Source organism: Grampus griseus (genome assembly GCF_964374135.1).
Source record: "Grampus griseus genome assembly, chromosome: 21".
Taxonomy (NCBI): domain Eukaryota; kingdom Metazoa; phylum Chordata; class Mammalia; order Artiodactyla; family Delphinidae; genus Grampus; species Grampus griseus.
The window spans coordinates 21,653,533-21,666,239 of record NC_139015.1 but is presented as its reverse complement, the minus strand read 5'-3'; the positions used below and the strand labels follow the sequence as shown (position 1 = coordinate 21,666,239).

Sequence of the window (12,707 nt, the reverse complement as noted above, 5' to 3'; positions counted from 1 at the left end):
AGTTTCTCCCAGTTGGTGGCTCTCCTTTTCATTTTCTTAACAGTATCTTTTGAAGAAGAATAGTTTAAAATTACAATTTATCAGTGTTTGTTTTTTTTTCTAGTTAGTACTTTTTTATTTTTTGGCTATCTCAAGGTTAAGATTTTCACCTAGGGCTTCCCTGGTGGTGCAGTGGTTAAGAATCCGCCTGCCAGTGCAGGGGACACGGGTTCGACCCCTGGTCTGGGAAGATCCCACATGCCGCGGAGCAACTAAGCCCGTGCGCCACAACTACTGAGCCTGCGCTCTAGAGGCCACATGCCACAACTACTGAAGCACACGCGCCTAGAGCCCATGCTCCGCAACAAGAGAAGCCACCACAATGAGAAGCCTGTGCACCGCAACAAAGAATAGCCCCCGCTCGCCGCAACTAGAGAAAGCCCGCACGTAGCAATGAAGACCCAACACAGCCAAAAATAAATAAATTTGTTAAAAAAAGAAAAATTTTTTTTCACCTAAATTTTTTTCTATAAGTTTTATAATTTTGACTTTTACATTTTGGTCTAGGATCCACTTCAAGCTACTTTTTATGTATGCCATGAAATGAACGTAGAGGTTTGGATTTTTTCCATACAGATTTCTGGTGGTTTCACTAGCATTTGTTGAGAAAACTGTCTTTCCCTTAGGAATTAACTAAACCCTTTTGCCAAAAATCAGTTGACCATGGATGTGCTTGTCTGCTTCTGAACTCTCTTCTGTCCCATTTATCTATGTCTATTCATGATACCTTGATTATTGTAGATTTACAATGAGTTTTGAAATCAAGTTATGGAGAAAGATGTATTTTTAAGTTTGATTTCTTTTATCAAACTGTTTTCTCAAATACTTTATTCTAATTGCTTCTGAAAACGAAGTAAGCATATTTCTTTTTAGTCTTGGACATTAAAGTGACGTTAAAGGTAAGGGAAGTACGCTGAGAATATAGCACAGTGATCCTGCTTCAGCACCAACTTTGATGACCTTTGGCCTCAGTTTTCCTGCCTGTCAATGAGAAGCTTTTGACTCCGGAATAGTCCCCCGCAATGTCCCATTTAAATCTAATAAACTGTCATCTTAGATGGATCATAAGCGATTTCCTCTTCTACTTGTGTGCTTTGCTGTGATTCAGGTTTTAAAATAGCCAAGCATAAACAATACTGAAAACCAGATAGCTTCGTGGAAGCAGTGCCTGACACTAAATAATAACTTAGTACGCTCTTAGTCGAAGTGCTTCAGGAAAATCTTGATGCCAGTGGGACTCTTTCATTTATTTTAGGAGATTTTACAGTCATTCCTTCCTTAGGCCTTTTATCTTGGTGTTTCCCAAGTCATTAGCTCTTGGTTACTGGGTCCGCAGACCAGAGGCTGTGGGGCTGCCTCTCCTATCAGGGTCCATGGATAAATCCCAGGATTGGAGGGAGCTAGAGGTGGTCTCACCCCCTGATCTTCAAAGTGTGGTCCTCGGACCAGCAGCCTTGGCATCATTTTGTCAGAAAAGCAGAATATCAGGTTGCACCCCAGACCTCCTGAACCAGGTGTGCACAGGTATGTACCTTCAAGGTTGAGAAGCACTGATCAGGCTGGGCGGTGAGCATCGTCTCTGTGGCCTTCGCACCAGACCATCTGGCCTCGGGACACCTCTGAGGGTGTAAGCCCATTAGAGAACATCTGTTCCATTTGTGGATAGTTCTGTTCAAGTTTCTTTTTTCTCTTAATCTCCATCAGGCCTCCCATCTGCATTTCCAGGTAGGAGAAGATAGTCAGAGAAACGTAGAAAGAAGGGATGGTTCCTATATTGTGAAAGTCAAGACATTTCCAGAAATCCTCAGCAGACTTCTGCTTACATTTCATCGAGGAGACTAACTGTCCCACGGCTCCCCAGACCTTCAGGGGGATCTGTGTAGGCAAGAACGAGGCACATGGTCTTCCCTGACACATTCCCCAGGGTCCTGTAGTGTGCAAGTCTGTGTTACAGTGTTTCTGGAAGGTGCCTGAGAAATGGACAACAGTAGTTACCTCTTCGGAACAGGCTGGCAGTCAGAAGTAAGAGGGACATTTATTTTTCACTTTATATTGTTCTTTCCTGCTGAGATTTTTTTTTTTTTTTTTTTTTTTGGTAAAAAAACAATGTGTGTTAACTTTGAAGAAAGGAAGTTGACAGGAAGTTGACAGAACCCCTTGGGTACAGCTGTCCAACCAGTTCCTCAGAGCCTGGGGGCGTCAGCCTCAGCTGTGAGATGAAAGGTTAGATTAGATCCTATCTTGGACTCCTGGGTCTGAGCCTCTTCCAGTTAATTACACAATCTCCAGGAACCAGAGAAGGGGATTAAGAGTCAGCTCCTTGAGTCACAAAAGAAACCTAGCATCCTGAACAGGTTCTTATTGAGACTTTGTTATGGGCTGAATTGAATCCCCCCAGTCCCCAAATTCATATGTTGAAGTCCTAACCCGAACTACCCCAGAATGTGACTGTATCTGGAGAGAGGTGAGAAGGTTAAATGAGGTCATGAGGTTGGGCCCTAATCCAGTATGACTGTGTCTTTATAAGAAGAGGAGATCTGGACACAGACACACACACAGAGAGGACCATGGGAAGACACAGGGAGAAGACAGCCACCTACAAGCCAGAGAAGAAACCAACCCTGTTGAAACTTGGATTTCAGGCTTCTGGCCTCCAGCATTGCAAGACAATCCTTTCTGTTCTTTAAGCCACCCAGTCTGTGGAACTTTGTTAGGGCAGCCCTGGCAAACAAATACAGTCTTCTGTCCCTTTAAACTTTTATGGGGATAGTTTTGTGTTTTGCAGAATCGCCAGGATAGCTTGAGATTGCGCTGGACTTGGTTACTTCATCTAGTCCTGTCCCCAGGGAACCTGGAAGTATGGAACATGGGCTGGGAGCAGAGCTGGGTCTCTGGCAGGAAGAAGCACGTGTCTGTTACCGTGAGGCCAGCGCCAGCCTCTCCCCAGGGCCTCATTGCCACGCACACCTCGCTTCTGGGTTACTTGGAACCCCTCCTTCAGCTTGCTCGCCTCTTTTCTGATCCATCTTCTATCCTTGACCTTCAAAACCAATGGATGCTCTCCTGCGCTCTTGATTTTTTGCATGGCCTCTGGCTGAGAAGTCCATCTTGACCACAAATGGTTTTGCCTTTTAGGGAAGATCTGCACCTGGGCAGCTGGTGAGATTCGAGGGCGAATCCTGTGTTATAAGAGTTACCTTATGATACCTATTGGCAAGAATATATTCTACTTTTGATGAAGCAGGAAGGAGTGTGTGTGAGTGACACACACACACACCCACACCCACCCACTGGGGTCTCACACCTTCTCCAGCCCAGCACTCTGTCTGAGCCGGATCTTGGCCTTGACGGGGGCCGAAGGACTCTGAAATGGCCTGCAGTCTTCCAGTTTAAGGGAGACTCGATCTTTCCTGGGGCTCGATGAGGGCCAACTTTCTGAGCCGGGGTGGGCAGCGACTGCCAGGCACCCAGGCGTGCCCTGGGAGGGACTCTCAGGCCTGCGTTTCTAGGAGATGGCCGGGTGACTGAAGGTGAGCAGAGGCTGGCCTCGGGGCACTCTGCTCCCTGCCGAGCACCTCAGGAGGAGGCCTCATTTGTGAGTCTTTGCCAGCCTGCTTACCAGTTTCTTCTCCCGGAAGCAGAGAGCATGGGTAGGAGGGGGCAGCCTGGATGGGCAGCGTGTCCACCTTGCAGACACACTGGTGGTTTCGGAGCAGAGAGCCCGCACAGATGGAAATATTTAGGTCTGGCCAAGTGGCATGTAGCTGTGAGATCCTGGAGGACACTGTACTGATTGTGGCTCAGTGGGGAATGAAAAGGACTTTTATTTATATGGAAAATCAAATCTCACCACTTTTTCTATGATTTACCGTTGTTTCCTCACGCCAGGGAGATTTGCCGTGATGAGGACAGAGTAACAGGCCTTTCGTGCAAGCGCTCAGCTTTCCATTGTGCCCGCCACTGCTGAGCTCTTTGACGCCCAGGGAGGCAGACGCATCTCTGGGTGGAGCGTTTTTCTGGCCGTATAATTTCATCAGCCCTGACTCTGCTCCGTGCTAAGCGTGAGGCTGAGCTCGCAGATAACACTCCTCTTGGTGCCAGTGGGATTCAGTACCTCGTGTGGAAGCGGGGGGAGGGATGAACTGGGGAGGTGATGGAGGGTGGCTGTGGAGAGCCCGGGACGTGTTTGTTTGCCTTATTTAAGAGATTGTTCTACTTCATGCTGCATTTGCGAGGCGTTTAACTTGAGAAGCCTAGAAAATTCAGTAGAAAATACATTTTCACAGTATTTTAAGCTGGAACAGACTATTTTAAGCTGAACAGACTCTGGAGATGAACCATTTCAGCTTCTTCCTTTTGAAGCTGAAGGCCTGAGGCCCAGAGGAGTCGGGGTTTGCCAGGAACTGGCAGGGACTTAGCACAGCACCAGGGTCAGAACCCAGGGCTCGATGCCAGGCTCCTGGCGCCTTCCCTTTCAGCAGGGATGCTCACCCGGCCTTCGCGAAAGTGTTTCCCTGGATACCAGAGGGATATGTTGTTAATCTCAAAGCCAAGGTTTCAAAAGTGTTTTTTATAATAATTTATTAGAGCTACATAATTCGTGGCAAATAATAACATAGTTAATGCACAAAATGGATACTCTCAATAAAAGCCAATTATTAATTATTATGCTCTGGAGCTCCAGTGGCGCAGTCAGTTAGCGCGCAGTACTTATATAATTATTATGTTCTGGTAAGAGCTCTTGAGCTAACTTAAGGGGGAAAAGGCAGGATTATGTGAAGAGTAGAGCCATCCCCAGGATCCAGGGAAGCCCCTGTGTACCAGGCTCTCTCTGTGTCTCCCTCATCCCGCCGCCCAGTCTGTTGGTACCCGCGGCCCGTCATTCTCTTCGTCCGTCACCCTGTCTCCCGTCTCCGGACCCCCTGCCCCCGACTTGGCCCCCTCTCCCCGCCTCCATCCCCCGTCTCCCCTCTTGGGTTCCCTCGCATCTTCTGCCCCCCACCTCAGGTGTGGTCGCCCCTCAGTGCCAGCTCCGTCTCTCGCTATGGACTTGCCCCGTTTTCCCTTCTGCCCTCAGACCAGCTTGCTCTGCAGCTCACACGTGATCTGAGTGACTGTGCCCGCCTCACTCTGCTTCAGTCACCCCTCCCCACAGACCAGTTCTGTCTCTCACCCCACTTTCCAGTTCCCAGGGAGCCCTCCGACACACCTCCTCCAGCTTTTCTCACCGGGCGGCGTGTTGCTGCCTCACTCAGGAATGGACTGCCTGTGGCCAGGTGGCCGGCCCTGGTCTAGTTCTGGGGCCGGGGTCCTGGGGACCTCAGGAGCTCTGGGGACGGAAGCCGGCCTCGTGCTAAACACTTGTGCATATGTGACCTCATTCAGTCCTCACAGCGACCCTGTGACGTATCATCCCCAGTAGGGATGTGGAAACTCGGGCCCAGAACCGGTAAACCCATTGCCTGGGGACCCACGGCTGACAGGCAGCCTGCAAAGGCCGTCCTGCACCCTCCTCCTCCTCGTGCTGGGCTGTCCTGAAGTTACTCAGTGGATCCTTAATAAGTCAAAACGCTCTGATGCTAAGTAAACGCACTGTCTTTTGCATGAGTTTGGATGTTACTCCTAAGGCTTCTGAGTTATCCGTACGGGCTTGATATCGATAGGATTTTATAAAAACCTCACTTGAGCCCCTCGTGGTATCTACCAACAGCTTCACATGCTTGGGATCCAGGAGGATTTCTTTGATCTAGATCAAGTCCTTGTAGAAACACCTAAGTAAGGTTTAAACATCACTTGCTGGTTTGCAGCATTTTTATTAATTTTATTTTATTTATTTTTGCCGTGTTGGGTCTTCGTTCCTGTGCGAGGTCTTTCTCTAGTTGCAGCGAGCGGGGGCCACTCTTCATCGCGGTGCACGGGCCTCTCGCTATCGCGGCCTCTCTTGTTGCGGAGCACAGGCTCCAGAAGCACAGGCTCAATAGTTGTGGCTCACGGGTCTAGTTGCTCTGCGGCATGTGGGATCCTCCCAGACCAGGGCTCGAACCTGTGTCCCCTGCATTAGCAGGCAGATTCTCAACCACTGCGCCACCAGGGAAGCCCAGGTTTGCAGAAGTTTTAAAAGCTCCTCCATCCCTTTTAAAGAAAGTGTGAAGCTCGCGTAAATCAAATTTGAATAATGAGTGGTGATTGACTTGTCTCTTCATAACCGCTGGCATCAGGAAAGATTTCATATGGACATGAGAACTGTATGCCTGTCTGCAGCGAGGTGAACATTCCTGGACTATCCTCCTTGCTGAACAAGGGTTGTAAGTACTTTGCTGCATTCCGTGAAATTTGCTGTGATGAAATCTAAGAACCAAGCGGTGCCGGTGGGGAGAGGCTTAGTAGTAAGTGACCTTCCACTTCCACTTCCTCCTCGTTGTTTGACCTCCTGCCACAGGGACCTTGGAGGCATCCCGTAAGGGAAACCCCTAATCCCCCAGCAGTGCATTCCGGCTCCATCTGGCAGCTGCTTCCTCTCACACCCAAGGCCAGGCAGGCAGTGGCCTCGGACCTCGATGGGCGGCCAGCGTGAACGCATGTGTGACTGACGCCCAGATCCGGTCCTGTCCTGACTCAGCGTGTTCTCGCATCTCCTCAAGGGAGGAGAGCTAGGGAAGGATGCTGAAACTAGAGGCCTTTACTTGCTGGAGAGCTTTTCTCTGTCACTTGTGCTACTTTTTCTTAATCAAATGTGTGCTTTGGGTTTGTGAAAGCTTCCAGTAGCTTCTCCTACTAGATTGTTTAATGCCATGATGCAAGTGGTACCTCGGCTGGAGTCTGGAATCACACTTGACACTTGGCCAGGGCCCAGATTCCCTGACTGTCCAGCAGGCTGAGGTTTGCCACAGGGCGCCCCCGAGTTGGAGGTGCCCCCAGAACAGGAATCAGCCCCACGGCTGGGCCTGGGGAGACCACAGGGTCCCTTGTGGGCACACAGACCCACCCTCCAAGGGGCCGTGAGATTGTTTAGGAAATGGGGGTGGCCGAAACAAAAGAACCCCATTAAAAAAAAGAATGTGTGACATGAGTCCGTTTGTGTAAAATTGTTTGTGGGAGTGAGGGAGGGGCAAGGAAGAGAAAGACATTGAGATGTGATGAATAAAGAAATTGGGAACAAATATAGTTCTCACTCTTAACACGACTGTCAGATGAAAGAAAGGAATGTCGCGCTCATGCTTATGGTTTGGTTTTGCCTGGTGGAAGAGAAATCAGTCCCAGAAATCCCTGCTCTGTGTATATGTTTTATCTGCATGTCTGAGCCAGGAGAAAGGGAAGGAAGGGTCCACACCAATCCATCCCATGATATTTGGGAGGTGGGTAAGGGGGGAAAGGGATTATAGCCTATTCTTTATATATTTTATGTTAATTTGCTTATTAAAACCAGCACATGGTAACTTTCATAATTCAAAACAATACATTTAAAGAAATCTTTAAAAAACAAGAAAGCCGTTCTAGGTGGGAAACAGGGCAAAAATTAATTTACACTGAGGGTAGATTATTTTAAGTTTTATGCCTAATGGGCAGTCTGTGTAAATGGTGTAAAACTCAAAGGGTACATAAGGCTCTATGGGGAAAGGAAAGTCTCCTCTCCACAGCCATCTGTCTCTCCTGAAGGCAGCCAGTTTTGCCAGATTCCTGCACGTCCTTTCAAGATGCTCTGTGTTTTTACAAACATACATTTGTAAAAATAGGGCAAGAGAGAGTCCTGCCCCCGCCAAAAAAAACAGCAGCGTAATGTAAACACTGCTTGGGTCTTTTTGTTGGACATGTTGCTACATATAGAGCTGTCTGACTCCTTTTACACTGGTTGTATGATATTCCATTCTATAAACTGGTCTTATTTAACCAGCCTGCTGCTGAACAGGTGTTTCAGTTGTTTTCAGTCTCCTACTTTGGAAACAATGCTGAAGTAAATACCTGAGACTGTATCCTTTGACATTTATGGGTATATCCGTAGAATAAGTATTGTGAAGTGGATTGCTAAATTTCTCTCCAGAGAGGAGGGACAAATTGACACTTCCTTCAGAAATGTGTAAAAGTACTAGATATTCTTTAGAGAACAGTGCTGCCTTGGAGGTGGGTATAATATAAAGGCAGCAATAGGGATTTTAGGGAAGGCATTAGGAGAGTCAGGACCTTTTCAACTGCTCCTCTAAGGTACTTCTCTTTCCAGAAGTTATTTTTGCTCAAACCTTGGTTTTTGTTTCGGATTAATAAAGTCGTGAGGAAGAAATAAACATATAGTGAGCTGCTATTACGTGCCAGACATTGGGTTAGGTCAGTTGCAAATATCATTTAATCCTTGTAGCATTCCCATGAGGTATGTATTTGACGTTTACTATCCACAGTTCACAGATGAAAAAAAATGAGGCTCAGAGAGGCTAGGTAACTTCCCCAGGGTCACACAGTGGATACGTGGCAGAGCCAGCTTTCCGACTTTGTCAGAGTGCTCATGTTCTTTTCATCTTTCTCCTTCTCTCTCTCTCAGAAATTTAGTGATCTCTGTAGCTCTAGCATTGCAGAAAATCTAGGGATGCACTGAACGATGAACTAGGTGTATAGAAGACTGGTGTCACATGGTTGAACTAGGAGTACGTGTCACTGCTTGTGCCTCAGGAGTCTTTTAAGTAGATTTGTGGGGTGTACAGAGGAAGTCTGCTGTTGGATTATATGGATGGTCCTTAATGTACAAAGGGCTGTGTGGCAAAAATTCTTTAACTCTGAAGGAGACGACACAGCCTAAGTAGGGTCTGCACAAAGCCAGTCAGCTTTTGCTGAGCTCTGGTTATAGTAAAGGGCAGAGGAAAGAAGAGGGGCTGAAAACAAGGAGACAAAAGTCATTTTAGGAAAAAAAGTCCATTTAGTGAGCTCTAGGGAACACTCAGCCTGCTGCCATACTAACTCATGAATTACAGTGGATTGTTGGTAAGCAAGACAAGAAACCAGGGAACAAACAAAACAAACAAAAACCAAGAGATTGTTTCTTACTGAACTCTTCTCAAATGAGATCAAGGAATTATGGTGAAATGCCACAGCTGTAAATCATTTCTGCTCCTGGTGGGGTTAGAAAGGGCTTATAATATTTACCCTTTTTTTTTCAGACAGAATTTAGGTCTGAGCAAAACCTTTTGTGTCCTCCAACCTCAAAGTTTATTGGGGATGGGAGTCCAAATTTGCTTTGACATACCATAAAAAGAATCTCATGAGCAGAGGGTCAAACTAATTTTGTAATATATGAATTATGCCCAGTGTTATTTTAAATAGATTTTTTTTTCTTTTTTTTTTTGTGGTACGCGGGCCTCTCACTGTTGTGGCCTCTCCCGTTGTGGAGCACCGGCTCCGGATGGATAGGCTCAGCGGCCATGGCTCACGGGCCTAGCCGCTCCGCGGCATGTGGGATCTTCCCGGACCGGGGCACGAACCCGTGTCCCCTGCATCGACAGGCGGACTCTCAACCACTGCGCCACCAGGGAAGCCCTTTAAATAGATTTTAAACTAAAATATATAAATAAATTTTTACTGATCTATATGATTCTGGGTTCTGAAACTTCTGCATGTCACATGCCTCATACATAACACACAGTGTCAGCCCCAGGAGACAGAAAACACTCCAGTGAAGCAAGCCAAAGAAACAAGATTCGAACAAGGTCAAGTGATGTGTAGACCAGGATTTTTCAGTTCTTTCCTGTCATGCTGAAGCTTCCAGCTCGTGAATAACAACACGTTTCCCTTGTCCTAGACACCCAAGAGTATGTCTCCTCTCTTGGGCATAAGAATCTCTAGAGTTACGTATGTGTAGTAAAGAGTGGACCCAGCTGGCATACTCACAATGACCACATTGTGTTGCTCGTACTTTAAACTAATACATTGCTCCACGCTGAAGTTGCAATAAATGATATATTTGCTTTCTAGACATGAATGAGATGCCTTATTGGATATACTCCAGGAAGGCCAGAGAAACTGGCTTCTAATCCATACGGAATAATTCACTGGTGAATTTCTTTCAGGATAGCCCATGATTTATCTAGAATATAATCTTTACATATCTGGATCCTTCAAACTAGACCAAAGGGAAAATCTGGGCTGCAAGCCTCAGTTAGAAATGTGGGATGGTGCTATGCTGACAGCTGATGGTCCCTGACCTGTATCTTCTGAGACTAGAACCCAGTGTGGTGGATGACCAATTCATGCATTGAACAAAAGAAGACCTCCTACAAGGCAGTGTATGTGTTCGTTACAGGTATGGCACTTAGGGCTAAGTACCATAAGGACTTCAAGAAAAAAAAAAGGTAACACATGAAGCATATATGATAAGGAGGCACCACAGTCCAGAGCACGAGCTCTGGAATCACACAGGCTTGGTGCGAATCCCGGCTAAGCCACTACCATCTGTATACCCTGAAGAACAGTCGAAGGTTTAAATGCTGTTTTACCAAATTTCGAAAAAGAAGTGAAGAAAGAACCTATCTGCCGGGAAGGGACATCGTGGGGTGCAGCATCCAGTCGGGGCAGGGCTCTGCATCCCCTGCTCAGAAACCTTCTCCGCCGGCTCATGGTGATGCTGGCAGCTGAGCAGCCCTGGAGAAGGCGCTCCTGTCTCCAGGGCTCGCGGACAAGCTGGGGAGGTCCCCGGAGGAGGCGGCCACACCCTGGCAAGATCTGGGTGGCTCCTGTGCTCAGCTCTGAGCAGGTTCTGGACTCTGAGCCCCCTGCGGGGGAAGGGCTGGCCGATACGTACCCAGGTGCTGAAGGGCCTGCAGAGCCGGTGCCCAGGCAGGGTGAGCTCTGGAGGAGAAGGCTTCCACAGTCCCAAACAGTCTCCACATGGTGGCCCATCCAGTGCCAAACACCTGCCACCCACAGCAAGAAGTCCCAGCTGCTAGAAAGTCCAGAAGGGGTCGGGCTCTGGGGCCCCGCCCTTTGCCCAGGTTTCTACACGGGCTGGGCTTGCGTGTGCCCCCCACCCCTCCCCCCACCCACCCTTTGTGACGTGTACAATGGACATGTCATAAGCGCCAGGCTGAGCCATCCAGCGTCCAGTGCGTGCTAGACCTCGAGAGGAGTTAAAAGCTAGGGAGAAGCTGTCCCAGTTTCACACTCTAAGATGGCTCAGCGCACAACCGGTTCTATGTGGGCAATTTACTTTGTCAATTTCGTACCCGGCTCCGCCGCCCCACCGTGGGGCTCTGGTGGGCTGTCACCCGCTGGTTTTGCCCTCCCGGGAGGCTGCCACATCTGACTGGGAACCCCCTGCTGCTCCAGCGCCTGCCTTCTGCCCTGGTCCCAGGCTGTCCTACTGGGATCGAGTGCCTTTATCGTCTGGCTTTTACACGCACCAAAAAGGCAGGATCCCATCTAGCAGGCCAGGTACTCCCGTCTGGGGATGCTTCCCTCGGTGAACTGCAGGGACTCGCCAAAGAAGCCCGTGCTGTCTGCTCATAATTCATGATGTTCGGCCACTCGAGAACCATCAAGATTCCTCCACCGGGGTGCAAATTTACCCTCCTGCGTTCACCACCTGAGCGGGCAGTCAAGGTTAGGAAGCCGGTACCATCCAGTCACCTCCCACTTCCTTGCCCAAAGGAGAGTGAGGTGAAGGTCCAAGAAGAGCCCCGAAGAGGCATGGCAAAGATGGAGGATCACACAGAGACTGAAGGAGAGGACGATCGGAAGAGGGGCCACCGTAGCAGTGGGGATATACCATTGACATCCAGGCCCCAGGAGGCCAGTGGAGTCCTCACTTCCCTCAAGTGCAACGCTGAGCCTCTGGACCTCCTTCCTGAGCACCCAGAAGACAAGTACTATTCTAAGTGCTTAGCAAATATTAACTCAATCCTCATAATTGCAACCCTATAGGTAGGTATTATTCGTAATATTCACCTTTTTTTTTGGGAAACTGAGGCCCAGAGAGGTTGAATAGCTTGTCTAATGTCACACAGTAAGTAGGTGGCAAAAACCCAGGATTAAAACCAGACCGTCTAGACTTTCATCACGTTGCTGTGTCACCTTAAGTTGTGTTTAGGTAAGGGGCTAAGTTGACAAGACTCTGAACTAAAAGGAGAAGGGAGAAATGAGAAAATGAGTGATCCTCGAAACTAGAGAGGATTTAGACTCAGAAATTTCTGGTGATGAGACCCAGAAGAACAAGAACTTGGTTGGAATATTAACTTGGGGTAGTATCTGAATCCATTGAGAAATGCTTTTGTTTTCTTTAAAATTTAGAAAGGCCAGTTGGATGAAGATTAATGAAAAAAAAGTAGAAAGGAAAAGAATAAGTGCCTTAAGTGAGACATAACCTCTTCCCTCTAAGTAATAGGGGTGGAGGTCTTGTGGGAAAGGATGGAGCTCTCTCTACCAGGTTTGTTAGCCAGGACGAACAAGGAGAAAAATGGCAGCCATTGTACCGGTTTTGATGATCCCTCAAAACCAAGGCTTCAGTTTCCAAGAATGGCAAATGGTAGCATACCTACCACGTGTCAGACATGCCACTGTGTTTCCAGTTTCTCCATTTTAATTGGAGAAATAGTTCCTGTGAGGTACGCATTAGTTCCCTATGGCCGCTGTAACAAATTACTACAAATGTGGTTGCTTTCAACACACTTATTTTCTTATGGTTCTGGAAGTCA

At 47.9% G+C, this 12,707-nt stretch overlaps 1 protein-coding gene across 2 annotated transcripts in view; it reads left to right on the top strand.

The window, feature by feature from the left end:
• The window catches only part of MFHAS1 (multifunctional ROCO family signaling regulator 1), a gene marked incomplete at its 5' end in the record, with an annotated part of 114,261 nt that overhangs the window by 59,606 nt on the left and 41,948 nt on the right, over window positions 1-12,707 (top strand). The gene's annotated exons all lie outside the window — the stretch shown is intronic.